This window comes from Nicotiana sylvestris, chromosome 10 (assembly GCF_000393655.2).
Source record: "Nicotiana sylvestris chromosome 10, ASM39365v2, whole genome shotgun sequence".
In the NCBI taxonomy this organism is placed as follows: Eukaryota; Viridiplantae; Streptophyta; class Magnoliopsida; order Solanales; family Solanaceae; genus Nicotiana; species Nicotiana sylvestris.
Genome location: NC_091066.1, coordinates 131,543,662 through 131,561,732, shown reverse-complemented (window position 1 = coordinate 131,561,732; position 18,071 = coordinate 131,543,662). Strand labels below are relative to the sequence as shown.

Below are 18,071 nucleotides of genomic sequence, written 5' to 3'. Positions count from 1 at the left end.
CATAGAGACATCGACACTGGTGGTGGTACCACAACGTTCTAGTGTTGGGTCACTGTAAGCACTCCTCAAATTTGCATCTGTCTCACAATTTTGGGGTTAAAGATAAGTTCCGAGTGAATTTTTTAATTGTAGTAAAGTTTTAATCTTGGATCAAAAATAGATTTTTTAAATCAAGATGTACATTTCACGTAGCGGTTTACTCTCACAAATGTTTTGATTTGCAAGCTCTTGAAGTTATCGAGACAGAACATTTTGATAATCAAGTATTTTGCAGGGTAGTTGCGATACAAATTGAGGGTGATGACAAACTAGAATTTTTTTCCAACCTCTACAGGTATTACCCATTGTTTGTCTCAACTTTTACAAGCTTATGATTGTACAAATCATAAATTAGAAGCTGGAGGGTGCAATGTTAATTATGATTTGCAGTGTAGGATTATTGTTTAAGTTGTGATTGTATATTACAAAGACATTAAGATCTGTTATATGCTCTCACGAACTATGTTTTACAAACTAAAATTTGTCTTTCCAACATCTGCAGAAATTCTCAAGTTGCAACTTATTTTTATCCATGGACTGATTGTCTCAAGTTTTACAAGGTTAAAATTGTACAAAGCATGAAACTAAGAAGCTGGAGGGCGCGACTGCAGAAACATTTGATACTACAGAAGCTCTACAAGTTTTCAAATTTATAGCACTTGTAATTCTTGAAATAGGGAGGAGAGTCACCTCTAATATTGTTGTCTGTAGAAATTAGTAGTTTATTTATGAATTTTGTAAGTATTGGAGGTTAGGCCTAAAGTTCCCCTCGTCTTGTAGTCATCTTAAACATTTTAAGAAATATAGAACAGATTCTTTCAGTTGCCAAAAATGTTTCTATCCATAATCAAAAAATGAGTTGTTGCAATTTATGATTTCTGCAGTACTGTCTATTAACAATGACAATCTACATTGACTTTTTTCAATGAGCAAAAGGACTCCATAACAACTGGATCGCCTCATAGCTTCCTTGTCCATCCGTTTTGAAGCCTACAACACAAAAAAATTTGATTTTAATTTATATACATTATGAATATCTAGCAATTTAATAAGAGTTAAATATAATGAAACTACACTTACTTGTGGGGAGATTGAGATATTGGAATTTCAGTTATTTTTCTTTTGAGTGGATAATTTCTTGAGTCATGACCAGTTCCACCACAATTAGGAACATGGCAGTATCTTGTTTTTTTAGCAGCTTCAACACCACCAATTAACATTTTCCCTTTCTTCCTTCCTTTTGTTTGAGATTGTTGGGGATTTTCAATATGATAATCTTCATTTGGAGAACTATGTTCTATAGATTGACTAATATCAACATGTTCATGCTCATCAATGATGTGCTCATTTTCAGGAAGACATTGAACAACTTGTAATACTCTTTCTAATTCTCTTTTGGCACAATCAAGACGACATTTCGTCTTTACTGATTCACGAGTCAAATCTCTAACTATAGATTGAAGATTTTGGAACTCATTATCATCCTTATTGAGATTCATCATATGAGAAAATTTTAGTACCAATGAATTTTCTTGCCTCCATCTAGCCAACAAGTACTTCTCTGGTAACATGAAATAATTATGAGCATTAAGTACTTGAATAGAATGCCTGTACAAAATTCCTGAAAATTCAAACTCTTGGCAAGAACATTGAACAACCTCTTCTAGTGGATTCCAATAAACAAAACGTCCACCATTTGTTTTGTTGTAGTGGTGCACAATATAAGATCCATCACTATTTGAAAATAAACCATATTCAATAGAGAATATTATCTCATCCTGTAATAACTTAAAGGCAAAAGGTGTGAGGACTTTTGATGCATGTTTCTCCATTGGCATAAATGTCTTAATTTGAGGATTGTAATACTTTTGTCGCATCGTTGCCTTTTCATTGGCATGGTTTCTTATGCTGACCGTTGTACCAACCTGCTCAACAAATTCTTTTAAACTAGTTCTTGCATGTAAAAATCTTTTCAAGTATGCATTAATAGATTGTGAGCGTCCTGTTGTTATCATTCCAACAAAAAAATATCCTTTCAAGTATGGTAATGCCCATGATGCACGATTTGCATATAGTAATTTGATATGCCTATCTGATTCAAGATCAAATTTAGTAATCAATTTGTCCCACTGACACTCAAATTCTTCTATGCTACCAATTTCATAAAGGCGATGAAATTTAGATTTAAATTGCAGATACCTTGAACCAAGGGCAAAAGAAAACCAAGTAGAGAACTTGGATGTAATATGCCATATACAAAAGGCATGTTTTGTGAGAGGCAATTCATTAGTGATCGCTTCTGTTAAACCAAGATCTTGATCAGTTAATATGGTTTGTAGATGTTTTCCATTCATAAGCCGTAAGAAACTTCGTAAAATAAATAGACATTAGCAATAAAGAAAAAAAATATTAAAAATATTTTTTTTTAGAATACAATGATATTCACCTTTACTGTCCATGAAAAGGAAGGTGCCTTCTCATTTCGTAATAGCACACAACCAAAGAAAATAGTATGTCCATGGTTGTTCACGCCAACCCAAACTCCCAGCGACATCCCATAACGATTCAATCGATAAGTAGTATAAAAAATAACTACATCTCCAAAAAGCTCATAAGCACGAATAGAGTCCCCAAATGCCCAAATGATATTTTCAAGTCTTTGACAGGCATCAACTGTGAAATCATATTGGAAATCAACATCTTTGTCTTTGAAACTCTTGCAAATTTTTAATAGCTCCAAAGCATCATATTCAATATTGGTAGAACTTTCAGATTGAATAAAATTCCTGATATCTTTTTCTGTAAAAGGCAACTGGCCTACATTACACCATTTTCTAGTTCAAGCACTATTCGGATCAAACTCATTGAACATTCAGCTTTTGCAAGAAGTGTAATCCTCTTTTGATCAATAATATCAATATTTCGATAAGCATGAAGAAATTTCACTTCCTTATCATTCAATAGTTCATGGTTGTGACATTATCAAAATACACCACCATCCAATGAGTGACTCCATCAATGATTTCTTTAGCAACACACATCTTAGCATTATAATTGCATCTAGAAGATTTTCGATCTCGTTGTCGCTCTTTTTCTACAACCTTCTGAGGACGAGGGCTACCGGCTCGATGACATACATAATCTCTCCTATAAATTCCCATAGGACCTTCTGTACTTCCAAAGTAGCGATCGCGTCTAACTGAGAAACCAATTTGTTTAGCAAAATTTATATAACAATTATAAGCTTCATCATCACTATTAAACACTTTGCCCTTGTATAAATCACTGTTATTCATGTCAATATTTTCATGCCTAAGTTCTTCACCTGATCTTTCAGTAATTTCTCCATTAATATAACATTCAATATCACCACATGGACAATGACTTCTTGAGACACCTACTGTAAAATCAGTTGAAGTATTATTAAGCACCTGTATTCAAAGCCAGCAAAAGTATAAAACTTTATCAATACAGATTGTTTGATTCAGAACTAGGACAAATCTAAATGGAATAATTGGGCGCATAAACAAATCGAAAGAAAGAAAGTTATAAAAGTTTACACAATATTTTTGAACAGCAAAAAATGAGACATAAAAATATTAAACATTTACCTTCATTAGTATATTTATCAAGGTATCTGGCAAGAAAAGTTAGTGGAACAAGAAAACCGTTTTAGAACTTGGGAAGAACCATGACTGAAGATGGAAAATATAATGAAAAGATTTCCCGCCACAATTCTAGCTGGAAGATATAAAGATCATATTTATTTGGGTTTATTTTTTAGGATTTGGGGAAGGACAAAAAAGCCTTAAGCTTAATTTGGTGGCCCTTAAATAATGAGGGTATTTTCGGGAAATCAAATATGCATACAATGCTAACCTACTACAACTGTGTAGTAGGTTAGCATCTCTCTCTCTCTCTCTCTCTCTCTCTCTCTCTCTCTATATATATATATATATATATATATATATATATATATATATATATATATATATATATATATATATATGTGGGGGGGCTGTTTGAAAAGGCACCCTATAATTGGATTTGGGTGTAATTACACTCTGCAACTCTCAGGGTCTATTTGGAAAGTCACCCTGTAATTGGAATTGGTGTAATTACTAGGGTAGTAATTACATAGTCTAGTAATTATACACTTGTGTAATTACGACGAACTGTTTATTTGTCATAGTGTAATTATAGTGTAATCCAAAGCTTATTATTTGGTTGCACAAGTGTAATTACACAATTAGATTAAATTTTAAATTAAGTAATTATTAAAATTTAAAAGCTAATATAATAAATATATGCCTATAAATTTTTATAAGTATAAATGATATTATATTTGGTATTTAAGATGTATATTTTTTCGTGAATATACATTAATTAATAATCATATATTTATAATTAATATTGTAAAAATAATTTATATTTTTTAAAATTAATAATATTTAGTTTAGATTCTTACAAAATTTTAAAATATACGTCTTGTAAGAACATTGGAATTCATGTTTGATAAAATAAATTAATATTTATAAATATAGTGTCATGACATTATTCAAATATTTGACAAAACTAATCTATCAATTCTAACTAAAAATGAACAACATGCAATGTGAGCCAATACTACTAAAACAAGCAAATTGAAACCATGAATACATTTTTAAAATTCAAATAAAATAAAATTGTTTAACATATGTCAAATTCTAACATAATAATAGTAAGTTCCGATGCAACTTAAGATTAGGAAACATAATAAGTTATAACCACATTCAACAACGAAATTTCACTTTAATTGCATCGCTTATTATATGTCAAGTTTGTTAATGACTCATTATTTCTAATATTAGGAGATGTAGTTTATAAAAATAAAATAATAAACTAAATAAAAAATAAAATATAAGTAATTACATGGAATCACAAGAAGTAAAGATAGAAAAATAAAAGATAAATAATGTACAAAGAAAAATATATTTTAAAATTTCAAAAAAAGGTAAAAATAAAATTAAAAAATTAAAATAATAGATAAAAAGTTATAAAGAAAATAAATTACAATAAAAACAAAAAGGGAAGAAATTAAAAAACAACCTTATAATTATACAGTGTAATTACCACCAATTCTCACATTTTCCTTTGAGAATTGGAGAGTGTAATTACACCCCTCCAATTACACCAAATTCCATGCTAACCAAATTGATGGTAATTATATGGTGTATTACTAGGTTATTTTTTGAATTTCTTTTCTTTTCTTTTAATTTACTTTTTATTTTTATTTGTTTTTATCTTTTTAAATTCTTTTTTTTTCAAATATCATTTTTTACATTATTTATTTGTTATTTCCTTATTTCTCATTTCCCAATATTTACTTGACGTGTTTCTACATAATTTCTTATATTTTAGTTCTTTCTTCATTATTATTTTTTTATTACACTTAGCTATATTATTATTCTATTTTTTTCTAAAAACAATTGTACCTCGTAATTTTAGAAAGAATAAGTCATCCATAAACTTGACTTGTAATGTGTGGTGCATTAAAGTTGAACTTTGTTATTGGATGAGGTTATATGCAACTTTAACTATATTAAAATAATAGATTAATTTTTAATATTTAAATAATATGCTCATTTTCCAACCTTAATTTTTGTGATTCCATGTAGTTGCTCATATGTTTTTTATTTTTCTTTATTTTCCTTATTTAGCATAATTTTGCTATTATTCTAGTTTTGAAACTACTCCTTGTATTAGAAATAATGAACCATTAATAAACTTAGCATATAACAAGTAATGTCATTAAAGTAATCGCATCGTTGAATGTGGTATTTTTCTTTTCTTTTGAATTATATTTACTTAAATTGTGTTGAAACTTATTTTACGTCATGTTGTAATTTTATATAAGAGTATTATGTTGATTTTTTTTTAGATTTTGAATCTATGATATATTTTCGCTTCTATTTTATTTGCTTTAGTAGTATTCACTTATTAATTCAAATTTGTAACGATCCGACTGGTCGTTTTGAGCAATTGCGCCTGGTTCGGCAGTTTGAGGTCAAGAGCAGCTTCACATTATGTATATCGACTTGTGTGCATGGTTGGATTCAGTTTTCGGATGAATCGAAGTCGAACGGGAAAGAAGGAATATGGTTATGGAAGCTTAAGCAGAGAGAATTTGACCAGAATTTGACTTTTGAGTAAACGGCTTCGGAATGAGCTTTGGATGGTGTTAGTAGCTTCGTATGGTGATTTTGGACTTGGGCGTGTGTTCAGATTTGGGTTTGGAGACTCGTAGGGTAATTTGTGGCATCTTAGTGAAAGTTGGAAAAGATGAAGTTTGGAAAATGGAGAGGTTTGACCCATAGTTGACTTTTATGTTATCGAGGTCGGAATGTGATTCCGAAAGTTAGAACAACTCCGTTATGTCATTTGGGACTCGCCTGCAAAATTTGGTGTCGTTTGGGGTTGATTTGATGTGGTTCGGATGCTGGTTGCAATTCTAAAGGTTCTTGAAGTTCATAATGATTTTCATGCGTTTGGGAATCTGATTCATCGTCTTAGCATTGTTTGAAGTGATTTGAGAGTGAGGCTAAGTTCGTATGGTGTTATGGGATGTGTTGGTATATTTGGTTGAGGTTCCGGGGGCCTTGAATGAGTTTCGGGGTGAGTTTTGAGCGAGTTCGGACATTTCGACACTCAGAAGTTGTTACGGATCGTGAGGGGGGGGGGCAGATAGCGGTAAATCCTCACCCCATCAGCGAGTTCAGACATGTCTCAAGCTTTGCTAATTTTTATTCTCCATAATTCAAATTTTCAACAATATTTACTATAGTATCAACCTTGGTAAATCTACCTTATATATATATATATATATTATATATATATATATATATATATATATATATATTGTGTGTGTGTTGGGGGGGGTTGTTTGAAAAGGCACCCTATCACTAGATTTGGGTGTAATTACACTCTGCAACTCTTAGGGTCCGTTTGGCAAGCCACCCTGTAATTAGAATTAGTGTCATTACTAGGGTAGTAATTACATAGCGTAGTAATTATACAGTTGTGTAATTACGACGAACTGTTTGTTTGTCATAGTGTAATTATAGTATAATTCAAAGCTTATTGTTTGGTTGCACGAGTGTAATTACACAGTTAGATTAAATTTTAAATTAAGTAATTATCAAAATTTAAAAGCTAATATAATAAATATATGCCTATAAATTTTTATAAGTATAAATGATATTATATTTGGTATTTAAGATGTATATTTTTCGTGAATATGCATTAATTATTAATCATATATTTATAATTAATATGGTAAAAATAATTTATATTTTTTTAAATTAATAATATTTAGTTTAGATTCTTACAAAATTTAAAAATATACGTTATGTAAAAATATTGAAATTCATGTTTGATAAAATAAATTAATATTTATAAATATAATGTCATAACATTATTCAAATGTTTGACAATACTAATCTATCAATTCTAACTAAAAAATGAACAACATACAATGTGAGTCAATACTACTAAAACAAGCAAATTGGAACCATGAATACATTGTCAAAATTCAAAATAAAATAAAATTGTTTAACATATGTCAAACTCCAACATAATAATAATAAGTTCCGCTGCAACTTAAGATTATGAAACATGATAAGTTATAACCACATTCAACAACGAAATTTCACTTTAAATGCATCGCTCATTATATGCCAAGTTTGTTCATGACTCATTATTTCTAATATTAGGATGTGTAGTTTATAAAAATAGAATAATAAACTAAATAAAAAAATAAAATTTAAGTAATTACATGGAATCACAAGAAGTAAAGATAGGAAAATAAAAGATAAATAATGTACAAAGAAAAATATATTTTAAAATTTCAAAAAAAGGTAAAAATAAAATTAAAATAATAAAATAATAGATAAAAAGTTATAAAGAAAATAAATTACAATAAAAACAAAAAGGGAAGAAATTAAAAAACAACCTTATAATTATACAGTGTAATTACCACCAATTCTCACATTTTCCTTTGAGAATTGGAGAGTGTAATTACACCCCTCCAATTACACCAAATTCCATGCTAACCAAATTGATGGTAATTACATGGTGTATTACTAGGTTATTTTTTGAATTTCTTTTCTTTTCTTTTAATTTACTTTTTATTTTTATTTGTTTTTATCTTTTTAAATTCTTTTTTTTTCAAATATCATTTTTACATTATTTATTTGTTATTTCCTTATTTCTCATTTCCCAATATTTACTTGACGTGTTTCTACATAATTTCTTATATTTTAGTTCTTTCTTCATTATTATTTTTTTATTACACTTAGCTATATTATTATTCTATTTTTTCTAAAAACAATTGTACCTCGTAATTTTAGAAAGAATAAGTCATCCATAAACTTGACTTGTAATGTGTGGTGCATTAAAGTTGAACTTTGTTATTGGATGAGGTTATATGCAACTTTAACTATATTAAAATAATAGATTAATTTTTAATATTTAAATAATATGCTCATTTTTCAACCTTAATTTTTGTGATTCCATGTAGTTGCTCATATGTTTTTTATTTTTCTTTATTTTCCTTATTTAGCATAATTTTGCTATTATTCTAGTTTTGAAACTACTCCTTGTATTAGAAATAATGAACCATTAATAAACTTAGCATATAACAAGTAATGTCATTAAAGTAATCGCATCGTTGAATGTGGTATTTTTCTTTTCTTTTGAATTATATTTACTTAAATTGTGTTGAAACTTATTTTTCGTCATGTTGTAATTTTATATAAGAGTATTATGTTGATTTTTTTTAGATTTTGAATCTATGATATATTTTCGCTTCTATTTTATTTGCTTTAGTAGTATTCACTTATTAATTCAAATTTGTAACGATCCGACTGGTCGTTTTGAGCAATTGCGCCTGGTTCGGCAGTTTGAGGTCAAGAGCAGCTTCACATTATGTATATCGACTTGTGTGCATGGTTGGATTCAGTTTTCGGATGAATCGAAGTCGAACGGGAAAGAAGGAATATGGTTATGGAAGCTTAAGCAGAGAGAATTTGACCAGAATTTGACTTTTGAGTAAACGGCTTCGGAATGAGCTTTGGATGGTGTTAGTAGCTTCGTATGGTGATTTTGGACTTGGGCGTGTGTTCAGATTTGGGTTTGGAGACTCGTAGGGTAATTTGTGGCATCTTAGTGAAAGTTGGAAAAGATGAAGTTTGGAAAATGGAGAGGTTTGACCCATAGTTGACTTTTATGTTATCGAGGTCGGAATGTGATTCCGAAAGTTAGAACAACTCCGTTATGTCATTTGGGACTCGCCTGCAAAATTTGGTGTCGTTTGGGGTTGATTTGATGTGGTTCGGATGCTGGTTGCAATTCTAAAGGTTCTTGAAGTTCATAATGATTTTCATGCGTTTGGGAATCTGATTCATCGTCTTAGCATTGTTTGAAGTGATTTGAGAGTGAGGCTAAGTTCGTATGGTGTTATGGGATGTGTTGGTATATTTGGTTGAGGTTCCGGGGGCCTTGAATGAGTTTCGGGGTGAGTTTTGAGCGAGTTCGGACATTTCGGCACTCAGAAGTTGTTACGGATCGTGAGGGGGGGGGGCAGATAGCGGTAAATCCTCACCCCATCAGCGAGTTCAGACATGTCTCAAGCTTTGCTAATTTTTATTCTCCATAATTCAAATTTTCAACAATATTTACTATAGTATCAACCTTGGTAAATCTACCTTATATATATATATATATATATATATATATATATATATATATATATATATATATATATTGTGTGTGTGTGTGTGTGTTGGGGGGGGTTGTTTGAAAAGGCACCCTATCACTAGATTTGGGTGTAATTACACTCTGCAACTCTTAGGGTCCGTTTGGCAAGCCACCCTGTAATTAGAATTAGTGTCATTACTAGGGTAGTAATTACATAGCGTAGTAATTATACAGTTGTGTAATTACGACGAACTGTTTGTTTGTCATAGTGTAATTATAGTATAATTCAAAGCTTATTGTTTGGTTGCACGAGTGTAATTACACAGTTAGATTAAATGTTAAATTAAGTAATTAACAAAATTTAAAAGCTAATATAATAAATATATGCCTATAAATTTTTATAAGTATAAATGATATTATATTTGGTATTTAAGATGTATATTTTTCGTGAATATACATTAATTATTAATCATATATTTATAATTAATATGGTAAAAATAATTTATATTTTTTTAAATTAATAATATTTAGTTTAGATTCTTACAAAATTTAAAAATATACGTTATGTAAAAACATTGAAATTCATGTTTGATAAAATAAATTAATATTTGTAAATATAATGTCATAACATTATTCAAATGTTTGACAAAACTAATCTATCAATTCTAACTAAAAAATGAACAACATGCAATGTGAGTCAATACTACTAAAACAAGCAAATTGGAACCATGAATACATTGTCAAAATTCAAAATAAAATAAAATTGTTTAACATATGTCAAACTCCAACATAATAATAATAAGTTCCGCTGCAACTTAAGATTATGAAACATGATAAGTTATAACCACATTCAGCAACGAAATTTCACTTTAAATACATCGCTCATTATATGTCAAGTTTGTTCATGACTCATTATTTCTAATATTAGGATGTGTAGTTTATAAAAATAGAATAATAAACTAAATAAAAAAATAAAATTTAAGTAATTACATGGAATCACAAGAAGTAAGATAGGAAAATAAAAGATAAATAATGTACAAAGAAAAATATATTTTAAAATTTCAAAAAAAGGTAAAAATAAAATTAAAAAAATAAAATAATAGATAAAAAGTTATAAAGAAAATAAATTACAATAAAAACAAAAAGGGAAGAAATTAAAAAATAACCTTATAATTATACAGTGTAATTACCACCAATTCTCACATTTTCCTTTGAGAATTGGAGAGTGTAATTACACCCCTCCAATTACACCAAATTCCATGCTAACCAAATTCCATGCTAACCAAATTGATGGTAATTACATGGTGTATTACCAGGTTATTTTTTGAATTTCTTTTCTTTTCTTTTAATTTACTTTTTATTTTTATTTGTTTTTATCTTTTTAAATTCTTTTTTTTTCAAATATCATTTTTTACATTATTTATTTGTTATTTCCTTATTTCTCATTTCCCAATATTTACTTGACGTGTTTCTACATAATTTCTTATATTTTAGTTCTTTCTTCATTATTATTTTTTTTATTACACGTAGCTATATTATTATTCTATTTTTTCTAAAAACAATTGTACCTCGTAATTTTAGAAAGAATAAGTCATCCATAAACTTGACTTGTAATGAGTGGTGCATTAAAGTTGAACTTTGTTATTGGATGAGGTTATATGCAACTTTAACTATATTAAAATAATAGATTAATTTTTAGTATTTAAATAATATGCTCATTTTCCAACCTTTATTTTTTGTGATTCCATGTAGTTGCTCATATTTTATTTTATTTTCTTTATTTTCCTTATTTAGCATAATTTTGCTATTATTCTAGTTTTGAAACTACTTCTTGTATTAGAAATAATGAACCATTAATAAACTTAGCATATAACAAGTAATGTCATTAAAGTAATCGCATCGTTGAATGTGGTATTTTTCTTTTCTTTTGAATTATATTTACTTAAATTGTGTTGAAACTTATTTTACGTCATGTTGTAATTTTATATAAGAGTATTATGTTGATTTTTTTTAGATCTTGAATCTATGATATATTTTCGCTTCTATTTTATTTGCTTTAGTAGTATTCACTTATTAATTCAAATTTGTAATGATCCGACTGGTCGTTTTGAGCAATTGCGCCCGGTTCGGCAGTTTGAGGTCAAGAGCAGCTTCACATTATGTATATCGACTTGTGTGCATGGTTGGATTCAGTTTTCGGATGAATCGAAGTCGAACGGGAAAGAAGGAATATGGTTATGAAAGCTTAAGCAGAGAGAATTTGACCAGAATTTGACTTTTGAGTAAACGGCTTCGGAATGAGCTTTGGATGGTGTTAGTAGCTTCGTATGGTGATTTTGGACTTGGGCGTGTGTTCAGATTTGGGTTTGGAGGGTCGTAGGGTAATTTGTGGTATCTTGGTGAAAGTTGGAAAATGGAGAGGTTTGACCCATAGTTGACTTTTATGTTATCGAGATCAAAATGTGATTCCAAAAGTTGGAACAACTCAGTTATGTCATTTGGGACTTGCCTGCAAAATTTGGTGTCGTTTGGGGTTGATTTGATATGGTTCGGACGCTGGTTGCAATTCTAGCAGTTCTTGAAATTCATAGTGATTTTCATGCGTTTGGGCATCTGATTCGTCGTCTTAGCGATGTTTGAAGAGATTTGAGAGTGGGGTTAAGTTCGTATGATGTTATGAGATGTGTTGACATATTTGGTTGAGATTTCGGGGGCCTCAGATGAGTTTCGGGGTGAGTTTTGAGCGAGTTCAGACATTTCACTCGGAAGTTGTTACAGACGTGGGGGGGGGGGGGAGGGGGGCAGACAGAGGTAAATCCTCACCCCAGCAGCCAAAAGGACCGCTGTCAGCGGTGATATTTCACTGTAGTCAATATTTTCCGCTATAGCGGTGGATTTACTGCGGTCAACGGTAGTTTTTCCGTGGTCAGCAGTGATGGAAATCTAGGAGGTGCACTATAAATACGAGATTTAGGGTTTTATTTCATATTTTGACCTAGGGAGCTCGGATCTTGGCGATTTTTTGAAGGTTTTTTAAGAAATTCATCGAGATAATTGATTCTAACTCGTATTTGGCTAAAATACATGAATCTATCATTGAATTCATTATTTGATTCGTGATTTGGGATAGAATTTGGGAAAAAAATTGTAAAGTTCTTCCAAAATATAAAATGATGATTTGAAGGATCAAATGGTATCAGAATTGGATAATTTTTGTATGGCTGAACTCGTATCGGAATGAGTATTCGATTTTTGTAAATTTTGTCGGGTTCCGAGATGCGGGCCCTGAGAGTTGACGTTTTGCAAATTGTATAAGAATCATAGTTTTGTTAATTGGAATTATTTTCTCTTGCATTGTTAGATGTATTCAAGTCGTTTTTGGCTAGATTGAGCCGAGCATTGATGAATTGGTAAATAAAAAGCTAAATTGAGTATTGAAGTGGACGGATTAAGGTAAGTATCTTGGCTAACCTTGTGTGGAGGACTTCCCCTTAGGAATTGAGTCTTCTATGCTAATTGTAGTCCATGCATGCGAGGTGACGAGTGTGTGCTCAGACTTATTTGTGGGAAATTTGCCTCTAGGGTTCTTAGGTCCTTATGTGGAAAGTATCCCATTATGATTGTGTTTCCTAATTGCTTAAATTGCCTCTATATGCTCCATATGACGTTGCTAGCTTTCCTCTAATTCTTACGTGTTACCTTGACCCTTAATTACCTTAATTGAAGTGATTATCTTCCTTATTGTTTTGATACTTCTTGATTGTGAGTTCCTTTATTACTTCGTGCAAATATGTTACTTGTCCAATTGTTGTGGTTACCGGTTTAGTTATCACGTGCTTATTATGTCTTGTTGTTTTGTTGAGGTTATCGTGCTTCTTGGTTTTTCTGTGACCCTTAATATGTATTTGTTGATTCCCTTACCGGGACGTTATTGATTATGATATTGTTTCCCTTGCCGAGATATTTTTGTTATACTATTGTTCCCTTACCAGGATGTTATTGCTTATGAAATTGTTTTCCTTGCCGGGATATTGTTGTTATACTATTGTTCCCTTACCGGGATGTTGTGGTTTACGATTTTGTCTCCTTTGGCGGGATGTTATTTTTATGCTCTTGTTCCTTTGCCGGGATTCTTTTATGATTGATGTTGATTTGTAAATGGGATCGGGTGGCACGTCGCACGGTGATATTTAAAATGGGAGCGGGTTGCACGCCTGCAACAAGATATATGAAATGAGAGCGGGTTGCACGCCTGCAACAAGATATATGAAATTGGATCGGGTTGCACGCCTGCAACAAGATATATGAAATGGAATCGGGTGGCACGCCGCCACAATGATATATGAAATAGGATCGGGTGGTACGCCACCACAATAATATTTGAAATGAGATCGGGTTGCACGCCTGCAACAAGAAAGAATAAAAGTGAATATTGATTCTTATGGTGAGAACGAGAATAAAAGCACGAAGGGTGATGCCGTGCACTTTCTATTTGCTATGCTTATTTATTGTTACCAATTCAAGTATTTTAACTGTTCAGATTCCTTTACCGCTGTGATCTTTGGTGAAGGAACCCCATCGTGTTTTCAATACTTCGTTGTATTTATATACATATTTTTCAATACTTTAAAATTTCAATAATTGTTTCATCTTCAATTCATTTAGTTACTCAATTAAATTTTCTTAAACCGTCTGAGGTTGTATTTTACTTAAAAATGGAATTTCTACTAAGTTAATTTATTAAATTCCTTGTTAAAGTTAATAATTCATTCGATGTTGTACTTTAATTAAAAATGGTACTTTCTTTATTCAAATAATTTCTAAAAATAACTTCATCTTTTCTTGCTGAGTTCCTAATTGGTTTAGAAGATGTACTCTACTTTATGTTATGTAAATCAGACTTCTTAAACGTCTTAATTGCATTAGTTATGGACCCTATGAACTGAGTAACATGAGAACGTTGTTGTGTAAAGTGAGATAGAAATATGTGGGCACAAGGTGCCGGGTTGTGCTAAAAATTTGGTAATTGAGGTTGATATGAGACATCGAGTTTGAGATAGTTGGAAATTGTACATCAGAAATGATATGATTTATTGAGCTGGCATCGCCTTCCTTGTTTGAGTACATTTTTACTTGTCTGTGTCCAGCTATGCTGGTGTTAATTATTTGGTTATCTTTCGTTTCCACTCGTGTTTTTCTTTATTATTTGTACTTATTGTAGTTTGTTCTTTCCCTGCTGTTGATATTACTATGTCATTTCTAGGTTGATAGTTTATTATCAAATCCTATTCAATTTATTTAACCAGTAGGTGTCTGGACTGTTCCTCGTCACTACCATACCGAGGTTAGTCTTGATACTTACTGGGCACCGCCGTGGTGTGCTCATACTATATTTCTGTACATTTTTGTGTACAGATCCAGGCATTTGATCGGTAGTAGCTATGTGGGTCGTTGCGGTGGAGACTCAAGGTAAAGCTGCTACAGCGTTCGCAGGCCTCAGAGTCACTTTCATTTGTACCTATTTCCATTTGTTCCTTTTGTTTCGGAGCAGTGATGTATTTATTTTGTATAACTACTCTTAGAAAGTCTTGTAACTTGTACCACCGGTTTTGAGAATTATAAATTGTTAAGAGTTATTTAAATTAAAGTTAGCAAATACAAATGTTATCTCAGTTAATGTTAGGCTTACCTAGTTTAGAGACTAGGTGCCATCACGACTCCTTCAGATGAATTTTTGGGTCATGACAAAATTACATGCCATTGATTTTTCAATTAGAATTGATAGATTATTTTTTACTAAAACATTTGAGTAATGTTATGGAATTATATTTATAAATATTATTTTATTAAGCATGAAGTCCATGATGTTCTTACAAAATATGTACTTTTAGTTTTTATAATTGATTAAAGTAAAATATTATTAATTTGAAAAATATATATCAAGTATTTTTACAATATTAGTTGCAAATATAATATGATTAGTAATTAAAATATTTTCAATAAATAGTATTTGTCTTAAATGTAAATTTAATATTACTTATAAAGGCAAATGTTTGTTAAATCTTAACTTTAATTTTTAATAATTAACTTTATATTTAAAATTTAATCTAATTATGTAATTACACTTGTGCAACTAAGCAGTACTTGTAATTACAAAATAATTATATTATGACAAACAAACATGTCATCGTAATTATAAACTATGTAATTACTAGGGTGTGTGTATATATATATATATATATATATATATATATATATACATACACACACACACACATCAGAATAAGCTTAAAGATTGACGAATGTGAACATTTAAATACCACAACCTACCCTTGTAGGATTTCAACTTTACAGCTGAGCAAACTTCAGATTACAACTTATTGCAATATAAGAATTAACCTCTTAATGCCTCACTAACTTGTAAAAACTCTATTAGAAGCCACTTTGTCATAACTCTATTACAAAGGTTTACAACTCAACTAACTCTAGCCAAGACACAAACACAAAGGTTTCCTACACAATGCTTCTAACTAAACTAAGTAGGAATTACAAGTAAATTACTTTAATAAAGGTGCAATACAACTAATGACATGTAATAACTCGATACAGGGAATGATCCGTTGTTATGTTGTTCTTTGTTCTTGAAGCCCTTGAGAATAACTTGCCAGATTGATTGATCACTCGAGAGAATGCTTGATTGATTCTTGAATGTGCAAGTGTTTTAGGTCTGCTCGTGAAGTTATTGACCTCCTTTTTGCGTGTGGGAGCAGAACTTTGTTCACCAATTGAAGCAGCAGTTGGTAAACTGGAAGGAGGGCCTTCTTGTGTACCCGTTCCCCGTGTTGTATGGCCTTATCCTTCACGATGGCATTTCTGAAGTTAGAAGAGCAAGTTCTCTCAACAGAAGATATACCATCAGTAGGCACACCCAAAATAGTTCCCAGAACAGCAGTATCGTCACGAAATCAACACCATTCACTTTCAGACAAATATTATCAATGCGAAGAAGTCAGCGTAAAAAATCTGCACTTCTGCTTCATAAACCTTAGGACTATCACCAGTGAACAAATACGTCCATTGTTGGTACTCACAGATGTCAGCCAATTGGTGCATTCCTGACATATCAAGAATATCATGGGCAAATGTGTGGCCCCAAAGCACCTTCTGATTTCTCAAATTCTCCCTTTCTTCATCCATGTCCACATTCACTCTGCCTTTTTGGAGGAACTGGTTTCCTCACTAGCACCAGCCTTTCGCTTCACTGATTTTCTTACACTCTTTCCTTTGACTGTAGATTTCCTGGAGATCTTCTTAGCAGACTCCTCAGCCACTTTTTCACAGGACTGCTCAACCACTTTCTCACTCTCTTTCTCACCAGATGTTCACCCTCAACCACCTTCCTCAACTCATTTTCACTCACAAATGACTCCCTTTTGGACTTTGGAACAGTAAGGTTATTTGAGAATTTACGAACTAAGGAACCAGGTTCCTCTTCTACCTCATCATCAACATCCACGACTAGTGCAAGAAGTACTACCTTCTCATTGACAACCTTTCCATCTTTCACCAATCTCCTCTTATTCTTTTCCTTTTTGCTTTTCCTTAAAACTGACTCAAGTTCTCCCTTCTTCTACAACCTCGTGATAGGCCTCTTAGAAGTTGACCCCTAGGGAGGTGCCTTTCTACTCCTAGCACTAGTAAAGCTCGCCAGAGCCACATTATCATAATCTTCTTCTTCACTATCCTCATTCTCCTCCTCAGACAGAGATCGCATCTCAGGAACCACAATTGATAATGGCTCAGCATAGAAATGAGGAGAGGGGGCAAGATCAGTAGTGACCTAGGGTTCTTGTGAAGAACTAGGGCTCTTATCCCAATTACAACCAGGGGGATCTTTTTGGGAGGATGGAACAGGTCCCTCAATTGGTTCCCCAGTAGTACTGTTAGGTGCCAAAGTTTCAACAGGCACCAGTTCCCTACCCTCACCCTCTGCACCATTATCTTCCCCCTAAAACTCTAACACACCCTCATAACCTCCAACCAGATTTCCCTCAGCAGCTATAGACAACATATTTTCTATAGCTTCTTGTTCTTGTAACTCCAAAGTAACTTCAGAAGGTATAAGAGGAGCATTACCAGTAGAAATAAGGCCTGGGGCTGTCATTGTTGATTAATCACTGGTATGATCCACACCCTGTTATTTCTTAGATCTTTTCTCTACTGGTAGGCTAGAAACTTCTTGATTTTCTACTTCCTCCATTGTAACTTCTTTGACCATTTTTTCCAGCGAGGCAGAA

General features: G+C 31.6%; 1 pseudogene; it reads right to left on the bottom strand.

Moving 5' to 3' along the window:
- Positions 1–998: 998 nt before the first annotated feature.
- LOC104241332 (protein FAR1-RELATED SEQUENCE 11-like) lies at positions 999–16,971 on the bottom strand (annotated as a pseudogene).
- Between the last annotated feature and the right edge of the window lie 1,100 nt (positions 16,972–18,071).